Genomic DNA, 21,101 nt, shown 5'->3' with positions numbered 1-21,101 from the left:
ATCGTCGCACAAAATATAATCATGATCTTGAGAATCATATGCTATACGAGAGCTCCCTTTAAATTTGTGCATTATTAATAATTTTTTTGTGGAATGTAAATGCACGATCATTTGGGTATATTAGTAACTCTTCTATAGTGTGCAAATTCGGTGGAGTGCATAGAGAATAAAATAATATATATGCTCGCTACTAACGCACAAACAATCGCAATGTACATGTCAGTGACCTCAAAAGATGCAGTAAAGCATAAACATGATGCGTAAATGCAAAAAGTAGAATACATGTTTAGGTCACCACAGGAGACTTATATTTTACATGCCAATAAGATAGGAAGCAAAGTACTGGTCAATGTAACACAAGAAAATACACTCCTGGTGCAAAGCTAGTCCAGACCCATACCCCCCGGCATGAAGATACCAAAAAGTGAGAGGTCTACCATCTCCCAAGACTAACTGTGGTTGATGGGTGGCGACAAAGTAGTCTTGGCAGCGGTGTCATTATCAATCGTGAAGAAGGGAGCCCTCATGAGGCATCAACTTTACTTCGACGGCGGCTAATGAGGTGGTGAGATCTCTTCATTCACACAAACTTAACAAATTTGTGAGTAGGTCAGTCCATAAAATATGAAAAGAGGACTTATAGAACTAAGAAAATTCTAAAAATTTAGTACATATTAGAGAACCTATAATGTTAGATTGTATGATTTTTTTATGATTCTATGATGTTCGGTTGATTTTTGATAAACCAAACAGTAGCAGCATGCAAAACTATGATTTGAGCACACCACCACAAATACTTGCAAACTGAACATGCTAAAGGTAAATCTTGATAGATTATTTTTATAATACAATGATTTATAAAGGGGGAATTATTTTTATGAGAAGCTTCCATGATAAAATATTTACATTGTTTCCGTGGGCAAAATGTTCAAGGTCGACCCCCACTTCGATGATGCTCATCTTTCCAATCACTTCTATTTTGAAAGAGTTTTTAGTTTTCCTCTTTATTTTTAATTTTTGGAAACTTTATAGAGTGAAAATTACTCTCTAAAGCTTCTGGGTTGCCTATCTGGCAGCTCTTTCTTCAAAGTCATATAGCTAGGCATAAAGTGCTCATTTAGTCATTCCACCTGGATCTCAAGATATATCAAATCCAGTTATAATTAATAAAGATTTGGATCTAAGTAGAGAACACAAAAAAACATAGAGCATGTAATATTGAATCATAACCCTCACCCTGTGCATTCGCATGGCATACAGTAACAAACATTAACATAGAGTAAAGTTCAATGCATGGTAGAAGCAGTTGCTTGCAATTTTAGTGTATTAGAGACATAAAGTGGGTCCTTATTCCTTCCTCTCTCATAATAATGGCGAGTAGTAGCAGCAAGGTCAACAATGTAATTTTCATTAGAATCATCATGAGCACAAGTAAATTTCAAACCACAAATATACTCCTTAACGTAAACAAATTTCACCTCTAAAAGTGTAGTTGAGAGAGCTCGGGAACAAGATAGGACTATCAAATGTGTGAGCAACTTTATCAATTGTATCTTACCATAAACCACAATATCATATTCATCTCCATAAGTTTCTTCTATAGGTGCATCATAATATTCATCACCTCAAGCAACAAAGTCATCAAAAAGGGATTTTTCATCTAATGAGTTCAAAGGATCTTGTATTTTAGTAACATAATCATCCTCCGATAAGCATGGAGGGTGATAAAGCATAGCTTGAGTTAGAGAGTTACTATCATTATGAGGTGGTCATGGGTAACTAATACGGTCTTACCCATTTTGGTCTTCACTCTCCTCCTCATCTATTTCATCTAATGAGCACTTCTTTTCAAAAATTTCTTCTTCCTTGATCTCACTTGTTGATTTCTACAAAACATTAATCTCTTCTCGGTAAGCAGAGACTCTCTCTTTGATCAACAATATAAGCATTGCCACTTACTTTTTTAAAATGTCCAAGGCTCTCATAATTAGAAGATTTAATAACACTAGCAACATCATCAATTTCAACTTTATCATCCATAAAAACAACTAGAGGGTGATGCGCGCTTTGCCGCCCCGGTCCTTTGTCTTGAGTTACGTCTTCTTTTTCAGGCTATTTCGGTTAGATGTGAGAATTTTTACATTGAAAACCAAAGAACCAAACTGAATTGAGTTGACTGGTATTCCTGGTTCATTATTTATGGAGTTCAGTGGGATGTTTCCATGCCTAATTGATTGTGTTAGGGTGTATCGCTGGTTTTCATCCTGCATAAACCGACTTAGCCATCAGACTATATACATTGAAATAGACCCTTTTTCTCCAACTTCCCTACTTTGTTGGCATGTGTAGGCATGGCCCCAGGCGCATGTCCGGTGCACACGAATACACAATCCAATTCATTCATGCCGCCGCCTCTCAGAATCACTCTCCTTGCACTGGTTTTTATCTCCAAAAGAACTCCAATCTTTCAACCTATTGGCCTCCCAAGCTTGAGGTTAGGTCTACTGCCACAGAGCTTAGCTACAATAACTCTTCAATATGTGCTCATGTTGGTTTGGATCTCCAACATGTGGTATTTCTGTTATTAGCTCTCCCCCAACGCTAGCACGATGTTGGTATTCCACCGTGAATCCACGATCCGAGGACAAAAATAGGAAAACAAACAAAGCGGCGACCCGGTCGCTTGGCATAGAACCAGCAAGTTGGCTTGCACCCCGTCACGAACGCATGAAGTAGAAAACCAGTTTGCCCTCCCCCGACGGCGAAATAACCCACATGCGCGGGAGGTTCTATTGAGCACGCAATGCATCAAAAGATGGCAAAAGTCGCATGCCCAGGACGCTGCTTCAGTTGGGTGGCCAGCCACCCTATTAGTCCTCAGCCATCTGGGGAAGTGATGAAAAAAACATAGAGGAAAGGAAATTTTAAAAAATAGAGGGAATATTTGAATGTGTTGAAAAAATAAAAAAATCTTCACAACTTTTAAAGACATTTTAAATAACAAAATTGTTTACATATTTGAACAAAAAATGTTCATGAATTTCAAAAATGTCAGCAAATTTTAAAAATCTTCATAAATTTATAAAATGTTTGCAAAATTCGAAAATATTTGTGAATTTCAAAATATGTTTGCTAATTTAAATAATCTTCATGATTTAGAAAATGTCTCCGAATCTCGAAAGAGGTTCCTTGAATTCCAGAATCTGATAAGCAACCATAAGGATAACAAATTCTTTCAATTCATTCTATACCATAGTATCATAATATCCCTAACATGAGATGCTAGTGGGACGCGGCTAATCTGCACCCGAGCTCAAATGAGCTCGGGTGAACAGTAAAATCGAAAAAATTATATTTGTGCGAACATTGGAATGCAAAGTGCTCAGTACATTTTCAAGAGCAACAAGTTATATCATACTTTCAAACAAAACACTACCATGGTCATCCAATTCTCTTAGCAAATCCTATAAGTGTTTTTTTAGACAAGCGGTGTTTTACAAAAAAAAATCATGCTCTCCCATTGATTTCCTCATACTAAGCTAGTTGGAGTTTTAGCACAAGCACAAATTGGTTCAAGATAATAAAAGTAGTAACTTTCTTCAACAGTGAGGATTTAGGAGGCTCCTCAACTCTTTTATTGGTAAGTACAACTTTTTTGTATGCTTCTACCCATATTGGAAGATAGAAAACAAAGCAAAAAATAAAGAACAGTAAAAACTACTTAGTGATAAAGCAAACAAATGCACAAGAGAATATTCAACCTAGCGCCATGCTTCCTGGCAACAACAGCACCAGAAAAGAGCTTGATCATCCTAAGTGTAGGGGACTATTGTAGCACTTTCCAGTGTGGAGGTGGAAGTATCGAGCATCGATATCCCAAGGGAGCTAAAGGTAAGAATACTATTCTCTCAGCCTCGATCTGCCCTGATATAACCTTTCGTACACCAAGCGTTTGCTTTACCTAGACTCTAAAAGAAGATAATTTGCAAGAAAAAAAGATAATTTGCAATGCAAAAGAGGCTTTTTAGCAAATTGTTTTGTTCACAACAATTTATAGACACAAATATCTATCTTTCATGAAAACTTTTAGTTTATTTTGTACATAGCAAGGGTCTGTCCACCAAGTTGAAACAAATACACAACATGACCAAAAGTAAGGAACTTCGGAACAGTGCTTTCGTAGCTAAAATTTAATAATTTTTCACATTTCATAACATAAATACTTAACTAAAAATTACATCTGATCCGAAGTACAACCATTGAGACAGTAAAAAAAACAACTATTTTGATCATCACAAAAAAATTAATGTGCATTTCATGGAAAAAGTTTAGAGACAAAATAATTTAGCCAAGAGAAAAACTATTTCAGATCACAAAAGGCGCTCCAAAGAGTAATTGTGTATATTATTCAAAAGAACACTTTGTTACCTTCAGGCTTTAATTAGCCCCGTTGTATCTTGTGGAATCATGCAGTGATACAAATTCTTACCATAAACAGCAAAATTAAGCAGCTCTTAATATAGAAACAACCATATCACTCTGAATCAAGGGAGCATGATGCGATGAACTGATGATGGGGAATCTATGGTAGCATATACCCAGGAAACAGTGTTCATGGAAACTTTGTTAAACAACCCCTTGCTCAGCTTAAAAGTATTCCTTCCTGTGTCTCCACTGAAACAAAGCAATATTTATACACCCACAGGTCAGAACAATATGAGCCATTGTTTGATATAAAACCAACAATGCTTGAACATACTTGTTTCTCTACCTCACCATGTGGCGGCCAGAAAAAGCTTTAACAAATTAAAAACCACTTGCAAATTGAAGTTGAGAGCCTCCTCTTATTTCTCGAAATGGAAGGAGGAAGGGGCCTTAATTTGTCCCAGTAACCCCATGAATATAATTAGCCAAATATGCGGCATTTCATCTTATTACACAGTCATGCTGAAGGAGGGAACATCAATAAAATTAGGCATAAGCAATCCATCAAATGAAGAGAGATGTACTTAGAAATAAGAATAACAAACATTCTCAGATACTATGTACCTTACATGCCACTAAGAATATGTCAAGAAGGTGAATCATTCACTTTTATGTTACCGTTGCTGACAACGGACAACTGTGGATGGAAACAAAATTCTCAGCAATGCATATATGAAACTAAGTAACATGACTTAGAAAATATAATGTAAAATATCACAATAAACTACTGCTAAGTATGTTCAATAGTAATACAACCTCAGTTTGTACCCCAGAAATTTCTATCACCAAAACATCTTAGAAGGTTCAGTGCCAGTGATGTGCCTGCCATAAAACCGAATGCCAATTTTCAGTTAAAAAATAACCGCGCAAGACCATATTCTTCTGCCGCCAAGGGTATATGATCGAGTGGGGCCAACTAAAGACAGGCCCCACGATTCCATTTTTTAATGTATGTTGTTGTATAATGAATGACGGGCTTGTATGCTTAGATGACTATTTGGTTTTTGATGTGATGAAAATTGGAGGGAAAGATGCTGGACGGACTAATTTGATCAATCGGGTGAGTAGAAGTATTAGAGTTTTGGCCATCTCGTCCATTAAATTTGGATGGAGGGTATGCATGTTAATATGATAAACATATATGCATATCGTATATGGGTTATATACATATAAAAATCAGTGCAGCAGGCCTTTTTTCTGAAACTAAACATCTTGGTGGCCGAGTTCCAGTGTGAAAATATTGGTTTTAGTCCCTGGTCAAATGGACTGATGCATATTATGTTTGGTTGTACCACGAAAAATAATTTGGTTGCTTGAAGATATTCAACTGAGGTAGACGATGCAATTTTGGCTGACATGAAGTTTTACGATCATCAATACAGCAGAATATGCAAAAGATGGGATAAAGCAAGTCATATCTACTCCCTCAGTCCCATAATATAAGAGCGTTTTTGACACGACGGAGGGAGTAGTAGACATGAGATGAACTTGAACAAACGATCTGCATTCATATATGCATTGTACCAGAAATCAGTGCTGCTCTGACTTGCCTCTGCATTGCCTCTGAACCAGTGCTGATCTATACCTGCAATTTATTTAATAGTCGTATTGGATTTTTTATTCAGAATGTGTTGAGCTATTTCTTTTGCCGAGCTACATTCTTGTACATTGGATACTCAAGGAGCATCACTTGCGAGACATGTCTTCACATACTACCATTTCAGAACACCACTCCCTTCACGCACAGGACATACATGTTCTACATCCACCCCTCACACTCCTAATTTCAAACCGAGTTGGCAGGCTATTGTAAGGCAGGTAAGCAACCTTCTAGATGGAATGTTGGATTTTACTCTGGCAAGGTAGGTCTTAAAGGTCTTAAACATATTGTCATCTGGCTATCTATTGTTTGAGCTCCCCATGCTGCTAACACCATCAAATATTGTTTGCTCCGGACATCTTCATATGCCAATTTGACCTTTTTTTTGGCAGACACAGTATCTCAGAACATCTAAATTGACTCCTTGCACAGGTCTCTGAATTGACACAATCAGAAGGATAAAACAATCGCTAGAGCTCTTATAGGCAGTCACCCATCATTTGACTTAGACTGAAGAAGGTGTCTATCAGAAAAAAAGGAAAAAAAAGTAAGTGCAAAGAAACACATGTAGGGTTGCACATAATTTGTAAGAGATGATCAAGGCATATAGTTGCAGCAAGTAGCAAATGGCATGAATTTATTCATGATGCACTCAAGTATCAAGGGTGTAAATCTTCTTTAGCTAGGTCCAAATGCAGATAGATACAGTACAGGAATGATGTGTGATATGTCATTGTAGGTTTCAGACCTGATGAAAAGTTTATTACAGTACAGGAAAAATATTCATGAAACGGTTATACAGTACAGGAATGATGAGAAATCGGAAAATTCTGTACAGGAATGATGTATAATAAATTGCTGAGAGGAATAAAGAAGATGCAGAATGTCTGAAACTTCTCAAAACCGGAAACAATTATACAAAAGCTACCTGACAGAGTATACGGCTAGGAATCTGCCTAATTCAGTGTCTCTTATAACCCACCAACGACTACGGCGTAATCACCATCACTGCGGCTCAACCAGAATTCGATCGAATAATGAGGCAAATGAAGCAGCTAATATGGCGTAAATGCACACTAACTTGGCAGCAAGAACAGATGGGTCGTAAGCGCCTTCAGTGACCCTACGACCTGCAAATGACAGTATACAGACAGTACGCCTTTACTCTGAATAACCGAGGAGGAGCTGTAGCTATACTTACAAAGTTAGAGCTGTATAAAGTTTTGAAGCGTAGCGCTGTGAATGGATCACTCGTCCAGCAGCCTCCTGACACATAAAATAGGCAGAGCGAGCATTACCAGGTCCCATAACTCGGGGTCAGGCTTCTCGAACACGATGACGCGCACCACCGTGCGCCACGCCGACGCCAGGTAGTACAGCGCGGGCCTCTCGCACTGGTTGTGCGCCAGGGGCTTCGTGTTGAACGCGCGCGCCTTGTAGTCGGCGGGCCCGTACCAGTTCATGAACGTCGCCGGCATCTGCATCTCCCGCTCCAGCACGACGCCCTCGCCACCGTCACCACGAACCCCCACGCCACTGACACCGTCCACCGGTTCGAAGCGATGTAGCATATCGACTGGTGCATCACCCCCGTCGAACAGCCTCCGTAGAGACGCCGGGCGCGAACGCACGTTGGGGATAAGCGGCCGCACTACGTCGAGGTGGTGCAGCGAGTCAGCGACACCAGCGGTGCCACCTGGTGGGCGGCGAGGAGGCCCAGGAGGTCACCATACACGCCGTACTCGTGGAAGCCCGAGTGTCGGCACGCCCTCCGCCATGCCCCATGCACGATGTAGTAGGGGACGGCGAGGAGGTTGTCCGGGAGGAAGACCGTGTTGTCGACTTGTCGTCGCCCATGACGAACCAGCGTACACCTCGGAGACTGAGGTGGAAGGTCTCAGAGATGACGGTCGACGTGTGAGATGCATGCGGATGGCAGAGCGATGACCGCGCGTGTAGGAGAAACCGGAGGTATCCGGTAAGATCTTGATGTATATGCACTCCTTCCGCTTCTCCAACAGGCGTGCCAACGCCGCGAAGCCGAACACTGCAGCGTAATCGTCGTTGTCGACACCGTGGCCGTGGCAGGTTGCGGTGGTGGTGGCGTACTCGTCGTCGACACCACCGTCCCTGTGGCGGGTGGTGGTGGCATCCTCGCCGTCGACACCACCGTGACCGTGGCGGGCGTCGGCGGGGGCCTCGGTAGCGGCAACGTGACTAATCAGGAGGATAGCGTTGTGGGCGGCTTCTTCTGGGTGGAGGCAGCCGGGCGCTGCCGCGCTGGGCAAGATGCTATGTGCGAAGAAGAGCCCTTTTATAGACCAGTACGGCGGTGAATGGGTGGCTGGGTTATGCACCGCACTGGAGCAGAGTTTTCGGGAGCGTCTAGAACACACGGCTGGCCAACAGCGGCAGTAACAGAAAGGGACATATCGATTGGGCCAGAAGCGGTCGCGACAGAAATACAGAGAAGCATCGATGTGTCAGACTGGCCCACAAGCAATGAAAAAACGCTAAGCCAACCAAGCGATCGCCACACCCGTTGAAGAAATTTGAATCAAAAAACTGAACACACCACTCATTTCTACCCCGCCGTGTACCAAAAAAATACCACGCGCCATACCCACGACTCACCATAGGTCACTTTCATCCAATTGGTTTAATCTCAGAACGAAAACCTTGCCGGATATAGAGGCTTTGGTATTCATCACAACACATTACTAACCCTCAAGTGTCATCCAACATACATGCATGCTTATACGTTAACACAAGAGGATAACACTTACATGCAATTCATATCAATCATAATAGATCACCAATGCCATAGGACAAAAGATAAAACACAGACATAGCAATACCGCAACAAATCTTTGGATAAAAATGCATCAGATAAAACACCGTCTTCAACATTGCATGCCGCTGTCGGCATTGCCAAAGCCGACGACAACTGATCGTGTTTCGCCAAAACAGATTAGTTGTTGTCAGCTTTGGCAATGCCGACTGGACCCTAATCGGCTTTGCCGTGTCCGACTGGATCCAATCGGCTTCACCTAAGCTAACGGTGTGTTATTTTTGAAAAATTTCAAAACCGCGTATTATTTCCTGAATTAATGAAAAAATGTATTATTTTTTAAAAAAATAGCACCGAATAATAGCCTATTAAGAAGAAGAAAAATATGGATCAGCGTGAATTGAATTTTCAGAAAAATATTTCACAATTCATTTTGGTAATATTAACGATATAGTGATATATTTTATATGGAAAATAAAGGTCAGAGATACACCTATAGAAATGTATTATGCAAGGAAGACGGTAAATAGGATTAAAAATATCTACATGGTAAAAAAAGTACGTAAGTACTTAGCACATTTGATGCACTCAGGATGATGCCCTCGCAACTCTCTACTAGATAAACAAAAGAACATATATAGAAGGGCAATGGTGATGATGATATATATTAAACATGACCGGTTTACAAAATGATCAGTTCGAGGCCGGTACATCATCTCCAAGAAATTACATTGCTAGATGGAGAAGGGTGACGACAAGCCCTTTCCAAAATAACAGGAGTTCTTCATGCTACGATTTGCACCGTAGGTGAAGCATATAAGCTAGCAAGCATCTAGCTACACTACATGGCTTTGTTCCACATCGCAAGTGGTATCCTGAGCACGTTCTTCATCTGTGGTGTCGCCGGTGGGATGACCTTCATCCTCTGCAGCAGGTTCTTCTTCGTTCTTGGGGTCACCGGTGGGATGACCTTGATCCGCCTCAGGTTCTTCTTGGGTGTCGCCGGCGGAGTGAACTTGATCCGCAGCACATTCTTCTTCTTGAGTGTCCCCGCCGGAACGATCTTGATCCGCAGAACGTTCCTTGTCGGCGGCGACTCTAACACGTCGTCGGTGTGGAGCTTGGGCGCGAACCACGGGAGTTAGAGCGCGGCGGCCGTCGTCAGCCGCTTAGCTGGGTTGCACTCGAGAAGGAGAGAAGCCCTTTCAAGACTTGGAAGCCGTCCTTGGACAAGGTCTCACGGGGGAAGAGGTTCCCCAGCGTGTTGTGCTGCTGCACCTGCGCGTAGAACACTCGCGGCACCTTGGCCGCGACGAACTCCGGCCACGTCCTCTCGTCCGGGAGGCCGAGAACGCCGAAGATAGCCGAGAGCTGGGCGATCCTGTCGTCCTTTTTGTCGGCCTTGAACAGCATCTCGCCGGTGAGCATCTCGGCCATGACGCATCCCAGCGACCACACGTCGACGCCCGCGTCGTAGTCCGGCTTCCCGAGGAGCATCTCGGGCGCCATGTAGGGCACGGTGCCGGCAAACTCGTAAGGCTTCCTCGCGGTCTTCAAGGACATGGCCAGCCCAAGGTCGCAAAACTTGAGGATCGTTCCTCCTTCCCCGACGAGGATGTTGTGGGGCTTGATATCGCGGTGGAGGATGTGATGCTTGCTGTGCATCTTGTTGGCGCCGGTGAGGAGCTGCCACATGTAGGCTTTCACGATGGCCTCCGGGAGCGGCGGCCTCTCGGACAGGAAAGCGTGGAGGTCGGTCCCGACGTAGTCCATGGCGAGGCAGAGGTTGTAGGTCTCAGGGTCGCGGAAGAGTCCATGGGAGCCGACGACGTATGGGTTCGGGCTGCAGGCCTCGAGGAAGTCGGCCTCGTCCTGGATCTCTTTGTTGGCGGCAGCAAGATCGCCGTTGGAGCGGAGGACCTTGATGGCGACGAGCTTGCCCGTGACGCGGTGGCGCGCCTTGAGGACGGCACCGAAGCTGCCCTCGCCGAGGCAGGGCGTGTCATCGAACTCGAAGGCCGCGGTGCTGCCGATGCGGACGCGCCTCCTCTTGCAGCAGGTGATTTCTGGTTCTTGATCCGTCCCGTGGCTGGCAGCTGGTCGCTTGCCGACAGCCATGGCTCTCGAGCTGGACTAGGGCTTTGCCTCTCGTGGACTTGATGCGGGGCTCGCGATGGACCGGAGGTGGAAGCAGAAGATCGAGGAAGGGGGGAGGGAGCTAGGGTTGAGCTAGAGCAACGCAAACATTTCTGTATATATAGATCGTGCATGAGTACGTAGGTGAGAGTGCGCGATCGACTAGGATACGTATTGGGTATTGACCGCGCACCACCCGGATTCCATCCATCAGCGTATTCTTTAAGCAAACCGCGTGCAGATGGAGTTCGATATTGCTCTGGCCATGGATGCTGATGGAGTTAGCTATGCTATCCGTATTGTGATTGTACTCGGAGTAAATCGAGTCAATTGCATGGCTTGCATGTTGTGCTAGCTTGCACTACAAGTCAAAGGATGTTGCCCTACGGACGGGTTTAGTCAAAGTTGGAGTTGGCTGTTGTGTGCATGGCCGAGTATACGTGGGCCCGGCTAAACTAGTACTAGTACATAACAAGCATTTGGTTGATGATTTTCGTCTGCTTTTTAGTCCAACTAGAGAGTGACGTAGGCTTTGACGCGCCATTTCTCGGTCATAAGTTAAAAATATATTTTGCAGGCTATTAGGGTTGTTGGTGAACAATTTTTATACAAGAAAACAAAGAACTGAACTGATCTAAGTTGACTGATAGTTATGATTTATTCGCTTTATGGTGTATGGTTTGATGTTTCAGTTTGTCTAATTTACACATAGATGTTTTTTAAAGATGTCACATCTAAACTCCCACAAATATATAATGCAGTAACAAGAAACAAAAAAACTAGGACAAAAAAATAGACCATAAACTGAGTGGACATCAGTTTAGATGTGACATAATGTCACATCTAGATGTGTCCTAGACAGACCCTTGATGTTTTCATCACTAATTGTTTTCGTCATGCATGAACTAAATTGACCATCAGCCCATATACACTGAAATGGGCCTTCTTTTTTCTAACTTCCCTACTTTAACGGCATGTGTAGGCATGACATTAAGCTCATGTACAATGCACGCCCATGCAATCCAATTCACACATGCCTCTACCTCCCTAATTCACTCTCCTTGCATGGATTTTCATCCTTAATAGGACTCAAATCTCTCAACATAGTCGCTTACCAACCTTGAGGCTAGCGATCTATTGCCATATAAAAATGGGCTCTCCAATAGGTGTTCATAATGGCTTGGATCTAGCGCCTGGTCTGTCCATTCTATCTCTACATGATGTAGATCTGGTATTACAAAAAAAAAACTATGCATGATTTTAAAATTTTCTTAATTCCTGATTAGTTTTGTGGCTACAAACACTCCAGAACATGTTGATGATTAGAGTTTAATGATAATGTTTAAATGGCCCAGTAGAGTATTTTTCTATTTATGACTATTTTAATTTGAAACTTTAAAGGAAGTTTGAGACGCCAAAGAAATTAGAGTTTACAATCATTCAGTTTAGTGGCACTCTTGACGGACAATTCTGAGATGCTACAAATGAGGCGGGCAATCAATTTTGATAAAGGCCAACACTAGGGTCAGTCGTGCGATGGAACGCGCGCCATTGATCGGCCGCGTGGCAAGCCGTCTCATGCCACCGGAGTTGGTGTGCCTTGTATGAAGGGAAGGCCACGGCCGGAGACAACGGCAAGACGGCGCGTGAAAGAAGATGCGGCAACCATTGGATATCCACGGCCAATCTGACTGAAAGCAAAAGGAAATCAGGTGCATGCTTACACGGACCTGCACACACACGTCACTACCAGAAAAACTTGTGTTGCCGACGGCCAAATCTATGCCGACGACCCCCGTCGGCATAGATGGGCCTATCCCGACGGCCCAGCTAAAGCCGTCGGCGTAGAAAGGCCGTCGGCGTATGTCCATCTATGCCGACGGGGGCCATCGGCATAGATCAACCGTCGGCGTTGCTTAAAATATACCTACGGCGGCCGTCGGCATATCACGTGGGCCCGTCTACCCGGGCGGCGACGGCCGTTTACGGCGTCAGGCTACACCGACGGGATAACGGTGGCCGTTAGCTATGCCGACGGCTTTGCCGTAGGCATAAATTTCTAATAATATTTTATTTATTTTCTCTTTTTATTTTTTATTTTTTTCCAAAACTAATTTCATTAACTTAAATGTACAGAAAACATATATCGATTGCCCCCCACACGGGCCTTGCTTCCGTCGTGTCACTGAGAGGTTAGACGGGACGGGGTACCTGTGGGGGGTAGCAATGCCGCCAGGTGTTGCGGTGGGCCCTCCTACGGTTGTGGAAACGTGGTGGCAGGCGCAGGCACCCGGCACGCGGCTCCGGGGTGTGCCCCCCTCCCCCCTCACGGGCGTTGATATCGCCGTGCCCCGGAGGGGGGAAACGACCACGTCGGGCCGACGCGAAGGGAATCTTGGGGTGGGTTGTGCTGGGACTGTGTTGGGGGTGTAGCTATGGCTGGGCTATGACAACCAGGTGAAAAGGTCCACCGGTCAAACTACGTCCAGGGAAAGTCAAAGGGCTAGACCCGGCGATCGTCTATGTCAGGGTTAGACGGGACGGGGTACCTGGGGGGTAGCAATGCCGCCAGGTGTTGCAGTGGGCCCTCCTACGGTTGTGGAAGCATGGTGGCAGGCGCAGGCACCCGGCACGCGGCTCCGGGGAGTGCCCCCCTCACGGGCGTCGCTACCGCCGTCCGGCGGCAGCGACGCCCGTGAGGGGGGCACACCTCGGAGACGCGTGCCGGGCGTTTGCAACCGCCACAACACTTCCAGACTTGCGAGAGGCCGCCTACGCAAGATTTGGCGGCATGCTAGCTCCTGGAGGCCGCCGGCCACAGTCGTAGACACGCGAAGAGCAATCCGCGTAGAGGGAAGTGTTCAGATACTTCTCCATCATGAAAAATTACCATCAGTCCTATAGCACATGTGCCCACGTCGTGTAAAAAACTCATGATTTTATCATGCTCCAAGTATTTAATAATATTCACGCCGCATCGTTACCGTAGAACGTCTACTACCGTGTCATCGCCGTCCGTGAGGGGGGCCACACCCCGGAGACGCGTGCCGCCTCTTCGGACATGCCACCACACCGTACGACATGTATGAGGTCCCGGTGCGACGCTCCGGTGGCATTGCTACCCCCCAGGGCCCCCGTCCCGCCTAACCCTGTAGCGTTTGACCACGGGATCTAGCCCTATGACTTTGCACGGACGGGCTTTGACCAGTGGAACTCTCCATCCGGTTGTGTTAGGTCAGCCCATAGGAACACTTTGGAGCAACATCTGGGCCAAAACCACAGTGAGATCCCCTCCGTGTAGACCCGACGCGTCCGTTTCCCCCCTCCGTGTGCCTGCCGCGGCGCCGTCCGTGAGGGGGGCACACCCCGGAGACGCGTGTCGGGCGTTTGCAACTGCCACAACACTTCCAGACTTGTGAGAGGCTGCATACGCAAGATTTGGCGGCATGCTAGCTCCTGGAAGCCGCCGGCCACAGTCGTAGACACGCGAAGAGCAATCCGCGTAGAGGGAAGTGTTCAGATACTTCTCCATCACCAAAAATTATGAAAAATTACCATCAGCCCTATAGCACATGTGCCCACATCGTGTAAAAAACTCATGATTTTATCTCGCTCCGAATATTTAATAATATTCACGCCGCATTGTTACCGTAGAACGTCTACTACCGTGTCATCGCCGTCCGTGAGGGGGGCCACACCCCGGAGACGCGTGCTGCCTCTTCGGACATGCCACCACACCGTATGACATGTATGAGGTCCCGGCGAGACGCTCCAGTGGCATTGCTACCCCCAGGGCCCCCGTCCCGCCTAACCCTGTAGCGTTTGACCACGGGATCTAGCCCTTTGACTTTGCACGGACGGGCTTTGACTAGTGGAACTATCCACCCGGTTGTGTTAGGTCAGCCCATAGGAACACTTTGGAGCAACATCCGGGCCAAAGCCACAGCAAGATCCTCACCGTGTAGACCCGACGCGTCCATTTCCCCCCTCCAGGTGCCAGCTGCGGCACCGTCCGTGAGGGGGGGCACACCCCGGAGACGCGTGCTGCCTCTTCGGACATGCCACCACACCGTACGGCATGTATGAGGTCCCGATGCGACGCTCCGGTGGCATTTCTACCCCCCCCCCCCCCAGGGCCCCCGTCCCGCCTAACCCTGTAGCGTTTGACCACGGGATCTAGCCCTTTGAATTTGCACGGACGGGCTTTGACCAGTGGAACTCTCCCCCCGGTTGTGTTAGGTCAGCCCATAGGAACACTTTGGAGCAACATCCGGGCCAAAGCCACATCAAGATCCCATCCGTGTAGACCCGGCGCGTCCGTTTCCCCCGTCCAGGTGCCGGCGGCGACGCCGTCCCTGAGGGGGGCCACACCCCGGAGACGCGTGCCGCCTCTTCGGACATGCCACCACACCACCCCGCATGTATGAGGGCCCGGTGCGACGCTCCGGTGGCATTGCTACCCCCCAGGGCCCTCGTCCCGCCTAACCCTGTAGCGTTTGACCATGAGCGTCGCTGCCGGCGTGTCACGGGCGTCGCACCGGGTCCCATACACACGGTAAACTAGTAAGCTAAAAAGTATAATAATTGAATTTATAAAAAACACCGGCATCCATCATGGAAAACGGACAATCACCGTGAAACCTTCAGTGCTCGGGCACCGGGCCGACTGCCCGGGCATTGAAAGTTTCACCGTTATTGTCTGTTTTCTTCACAAAAGTCTAATGAATACCGGAGCTTACGACATATCGATTAGTGAACTATTTAAACAGGTCATCTTGTTTGTCTCTCGGCGAGGTGGGACTATTTTTTTAAACTGCTAACCTCCATTCTATGCCGACGGCATAGCCGTGGGCATAGGGTGCCACGTGGCATGATGATCTGCATAGGGTGGCCTTATCCTTAGCGGTTCGTCCCCCACCACTCATTCCCTATCCCCCACCCGAGCCCGTCGACCCTGCTGCCGACCCACGTCGTGCCGCACCCGCACGTGCTGCCGCCTCCACTCCGCGCCGCTGCGCCGCTCCAGCGTCCCCAGCCGCCACCACTGCCTCCACCCGCGCCGCGCCAATGTCCCCACCCGCGCCGCGCCGTCGCCTCCACTCCACGCGGCGCCGTCGTCTCCACCCCCTCCGCCGGAGGCCCCGGCCTCTGCCCCGGCCGCTGCTCCACCCCCCTCCTCCGTGTCGTCGCCCCGCCCCGCCCGACCTACCCTGCCCAGCCAGTCGCCACCTCGCCCCCGACCTGCCCTGCCCCGCCGGCCGCCACCTAGCCCCCATCCTGTGCTGCCCCACCGCCCGCCGCCTCGCCCTGCCGGTCGCCGCCTCACCCCGGCCCTGACTCTCCCCGCCTCGCCCCGGCCCTGCCTCTCCCTGCCGGTGAGACCTCCACCTTTTTTGTTTTCTGTTTTTAGATATATATATATATAGATAGATAGATCAGTAGATAGATAGATAGGTAGATAGATAGAGATAGATTGTTAGATAGATAGATAGATAGATGAATGTTGAAAAAAAATTGGTTCGATGATGATGACGAATAGATGATTATGAATATGTGATGATGATGATGAATATATTGTTAATATTGTTAGTTGTGATGATGATGATGATGATGAATATTTATTTAATATTGTTAGTTGTGATGATGATGATGATGATGATGATGATGATGAATATGTGATGAAATAACCCTACATGATTCAAGAGTAAATGAAAGCATGTTTATATGTTTCAAATATGCTCTATGAGTTGTGATGTTCTAATTTTTGTCACAGTGCAATTTGCAGGTTTTGTAGAGTTTCATGTCGGTGGAGTGATCGTCATCGGAGTTGTTGGTCACCGATCGTCCCTCCTCTGTTTGACTACTTCCTCTACAGCCGAGGGTGAGCTATGAATCCACCTAGAACTCCTATGCTCTTTTACTCATGTCACTAGATTTCATTCTCAAGTCAACTGGCGTAACCTAGGCGTCTCCCGTCCGAAAGGGTTGCATCGATAAATATGCATTCAATTGCATATTTATCATCGCATCTCTTTCGGATTGTCCAGCGTTTTCCACGGACAGCCCGAGGATGTGTAGATTGGGTATGTTCTCCATGTTCTACCCCGTTCCGAGACAGGATTTCGGCGGCGCCTCCCCATTGTTCTCCGGAGCACATTCTCTCGGCTATTTGCCGAGACGTGTATCTGGAGAACAACGGGGAGGTGCTGCCGAAATTTTGTCTCGGAACGGTGTAGAATGGAGAACGTACTCAATCTACACATCCTCGGGTGGGATTAGGACCCATCTTTACCTATTAGAGATGTAGGTGGATTCAACGCGGTAGAAACTGAAAATTTGATGTGATTAATTTAAGTGAATCCTTAATTATGTTGTGTGGCTTGCAAAAAAGCAGAGGATGGCAGATAATCAGTGGATGTACAGTGGTTTTATCCGTTGGAATCGTAAGATCAGAGTGGATCGCGAAAACCGATGTGTATTTGAAGGAGATATTCCGTCGTCCAATGAGAATTATCCCACCATGCCCTGTGCGAGATGTGCCAGACGTCACCGTAGAAATCAGACGGACATGAGTGAGCACCTTCGCACGCACGTATATATGCCAAACTTTGACATGTCGCCGATAAACATAGCCGAGCAGGACCCTGGTAGAGAGGAGATGATGCGACAATGCATCGATGGATATAAGGACGACGGGGCCAGGGACATGCTAGATGATGTCATTGTTGCAGAAATGGCAAATGCGACACCTTCAGAGAATGAACCGGAGGAGCCGGAGGCAACCGCAAAGGCCTCCTTGGAGGTCTTGGCCTCGTCGAAGAAACCTCTTTATGCGGGTGCGAAAATATCTCAGCTGGATGCCATCTCGCAACTGATTGCAGTCAAGGCTGAGTACGGATGTAGCCAGAAATGCTTCGAAGCATTCCTGGGAGTATGGGCTAACAGCCTCCCTGAGGGTCATGAACTGCCCGAAAAGCATGTACGATACAAAGAAAATCATGAAAGCACTCTCTATGGATTATGAGAAAATAGATGTTTGCCCGAAGAATTGCCTTTTGTTTAGGCATGAGTATGCGGATGACAAGTACTGTAGGAAGTGCGGTTCGTCTCGGTACATTGAGGTGGTCGGTGAGGATGGTGAGAAAAAGCAGCTAACCATCCCCGTTAAGGTTCTTCGGTATCTTGATCTTATAAAAAGACTGCAGCGCCTTTTCATCACGAAGGAGTCTGCCTAAATGATGAAGTGGCACAAGGAAGGTATAAGGTACAATCCAAAAAAACCATACATCCATCGGAAGGGGAAGCATGGAAGTCGTTCGATGAAGAATACCCCGAGGAAGCAGCCGGGGCTGGGAATGTCAGAATAGCCATATCAGGTGATGGGTTGAATCCATATGGTATGTTGTCCAATCCATACAGCTGCTGGCCCGTGTTTGTAATTCCGCTCAATCTTCCTCCCGGTGCCCTAATGCAACGGAAGACTGTTCTTGTCGCTCATCATTCCGGGGCCTGAATACCCGGGGAAGCAATTGGGTGTGTTTATGCAACCGCTGGTGGAGGCTTTGCACCATTCTTGGTACTTTCCGAGGTTGACATACGACCGGGATCTGCAGAGAAATTTCTTGATGAAAGTTTGGTTGCACTATTGCATGCATGACTTTCCCGGCTATGCTCTATTCTGTGGATGGTGTACAAGTGGGAAGATGCTATGCCCAGTGTGCATGCAGGCTCTACGAATGATTTGGCTGAGTAAGGGTGGCAAGTATGTAGCCTTTGACCTGCATCGACAGTTCCTCCCTCCAGACCATCCAGACAGGGAAGACAAGAAGAACTTCACGAAAGGCCGGGTTGTTCATGAAGTAACCGAGATTCCAACATTTTCAGGGGCAGATGTTCTTGCTCAGCTAAAAGCTCTCAAGCCTAAAGTCAAAGGCAAAGGCAAAGCCAAAGGCTTCGAGGGATATGCTGAGACGCACAACTGGACTCACATTACCCCCTTCTCGCAGCTTCCCTATTTCAAGGACCTCAAACTTCCTTACAATATTGATGTGATGCACACCGAAAAGAATGTGGCAGAGTCCCTTTTCCACACGATCCTCAACATTCCTGATAAGATGAAGGATAACGTTAAAGCTAGAGCCGATCAACAGAGAATTTGTGATAGACCACGCCTGAACATGAAGCCTCCCACAGGCGGTCGAAAAAACTGGTTCAAGCCAGATGCTAACTTTGTCCTTAAACTGCCAGAAAAAAAAGGAAGTACTTATCTGGCTGAAACAAATTTTGAAGTTCACCGATGGTTATGCATCGAATATAAGTAAGGGAGTTGAACGAAGACGCTGACGACGAGGAAGAGCCTCCACCTCCGTCAGACAACGAAGATGATATGATTGATAGTGATGATGAGACGGACCGAGAAAGAGGTTACAACAGTGATGATTCATATGGGTTCTAGCAGATGTACGTTTCAAGTCTTTTTTTCTATAGTTTAGGAATATGCCTTTTTATGTATTTTTATTAATGTGTTTATTATTCCTTATTATCATGCCTTTTCCTTCATTTCATTAATTTACTAATTGCTTATTATCTTTTCAATGCAGGTTCGTGGAACATGGGCAAGGGGAAGGCCGACGGCGTGGGTTTCCTACGCAAGGTCGTCGGCCTGCCTAGTCGGAGTGGTAGAGCACGTAATCCTCCCCCCCCCGGCTACTTGACGATGACTCCTCACAGGGAGGTCGAGGGAGAGGTGCCCCTAGAGGAGGAGGGGGGAGAGCCCCTAGAGGGCGAGGTGGTGTGGGGAGAGCCACTACAGGGGGGTCGCGGCCAGAAAGAGCGCACCCTCACCGACTTAGGGGTGTTGTCTTTGAGGCCCTCCTCTAGTGAGGTACCCTCTGGCGAGGAGGAGGAGGAGGACGAGGAGGAGGTTCGGGATGGGGCCGAGGAGGAGGTGGAGGAGGAGGCAGGCGAGGAGGAGGAGGACGAGGAGGAGGAGGAGGAGGGGGAGGTTGGGAAGGGGAGGCAGGCGAGGAGGAGGGTGGTGGTGGGGATGATGGTGGTGGCGGGAAGGGGGTTGACAACAAGGGGTGGCTGCATGGTAACGCAAAGCTACCAAAGCAGGTTCCTGCTACTGAGGAGCAGAAGTGGCTCATTGAGCCCACGGGGAAAGAGTAAGTGCCACTTTATAATAATTTCATTATTTTGCTTGTCACATGCTCATTCCGGTTGTTATTTATTTTGCTTGTCACATGCTAATAGTTCATTCTTTGCAGCAACTGGATATATTCTAAAGGGGTCCGTATTCCCAACGGCCTCATCACCGTCTTGCTGAAGTTACACTGGCCGGGGTTGTACTGTCCGGATCCAGTCAGGCACCCGGACCATCTGGTCTTGGCCACGAGCTGGGAGCACTGGGAAGCGGCCCTCCACGCGGACCATGGGACCCATGCCAAGGCCGTGATCACTACTTTCTGGGTGAGTTCTCTTCAGAAGCACAAGTTCATTCTAGTTTCATGAATGATTTAACTCATGGCTTCTTCCATTCTTGTTTCAGGCATGATTGTAGAAATTCTATCGAGTTCTTCCGGAGCACAGGGCCAGAGCCGACCAGATCGTGCTGCGCCAATGCAAGAAGAAGGCCCGCCAGATGCAGTACGAGGTGCGCTATGTGGCCATCTCGACATACTATCACGACGCTCTTGGTGTGAAGATGACCAAGGAAGAAGCGCGGAGGATGGGCATTACCTTGGAGAGGCCCGAGTTCTTGGCGGTAAGTATAAAAGATTTTTCATTCCAATGTTTGTGGTACATTTCACTGTTTCGTGTTGACATGCCATTATGCTTTCATTATGTAGGTGCGTCCAAAATTGGTGTTACGGAAAAGACGAGTCATGGGCGGCGTTGGTGGATCTTTGGTGTGATGAGGCTGGAGCCTGGGCGGCTACGAGAATCAAAAACAAGGCTAACCGAGGGAAGGAGGGAGTACATGCTCAGGGAAACCGAAACCACTTTCTCCACAAGGCACTTAATGTATGACTAACCCCATTAAACATTCTTCTTCTTCTATTTACCGTCACTTTCTTATGTATGACT

At 47.0% G+C, this 21,101-nt stretch overlaps 1 long non-coding RNA gene and 1 pseudogene across 1 annotated transcript; both read right to left on the bottom strand.

The window, feature by feature from the left end:
- Positions 1–6,071: 6,071 nt before the first annotated feature.
- LOC141021353 (uncharacterized) lies at positions 6,072–8,975 on the bottom strand. The gene is made up of 2 exons (XR_012182352.1): positions 7,014–8,975; positions 6,072–6,608 (listed from the first exon to the last, which is right to left on the bottom strand). It is a non-coding gene; the product is annotated as an uncharacterized lncRNA (long non-coding RNA).
- A 737-nt stretch (positions 8,976–9,712) lies between these two features.
- Positions 9,713–10,994, bottom strand: LOC109780667 (putative cyclin-dependent kinase F-2; annotated as a pseudogene).
- Between the last annotated feature and the right edge of the window lie 10,107 nt (positions 10,995–21,101).

Source organism: Aegilops tauschii, chromosome 4 (assembly GCF_002575655.3).
Source record: "Aegilops tauschii subsp. strangulata cultivar AL8/78 chromosome 4, Aet v6.0, whole genome shotgun sequence".
Classification (NCBI taxonomy): Eukaryota; Viridiplantae; Streptophyta; class Magnoliopsida; order Poales; family Poaceae; genus Aegilops; species Aegilops tauschii.
The sequence above is the reverse complement of the archived record's forward strand: the minus strand, read 5'-3'. Positions and strand labels throughout refer to the sequence as shown.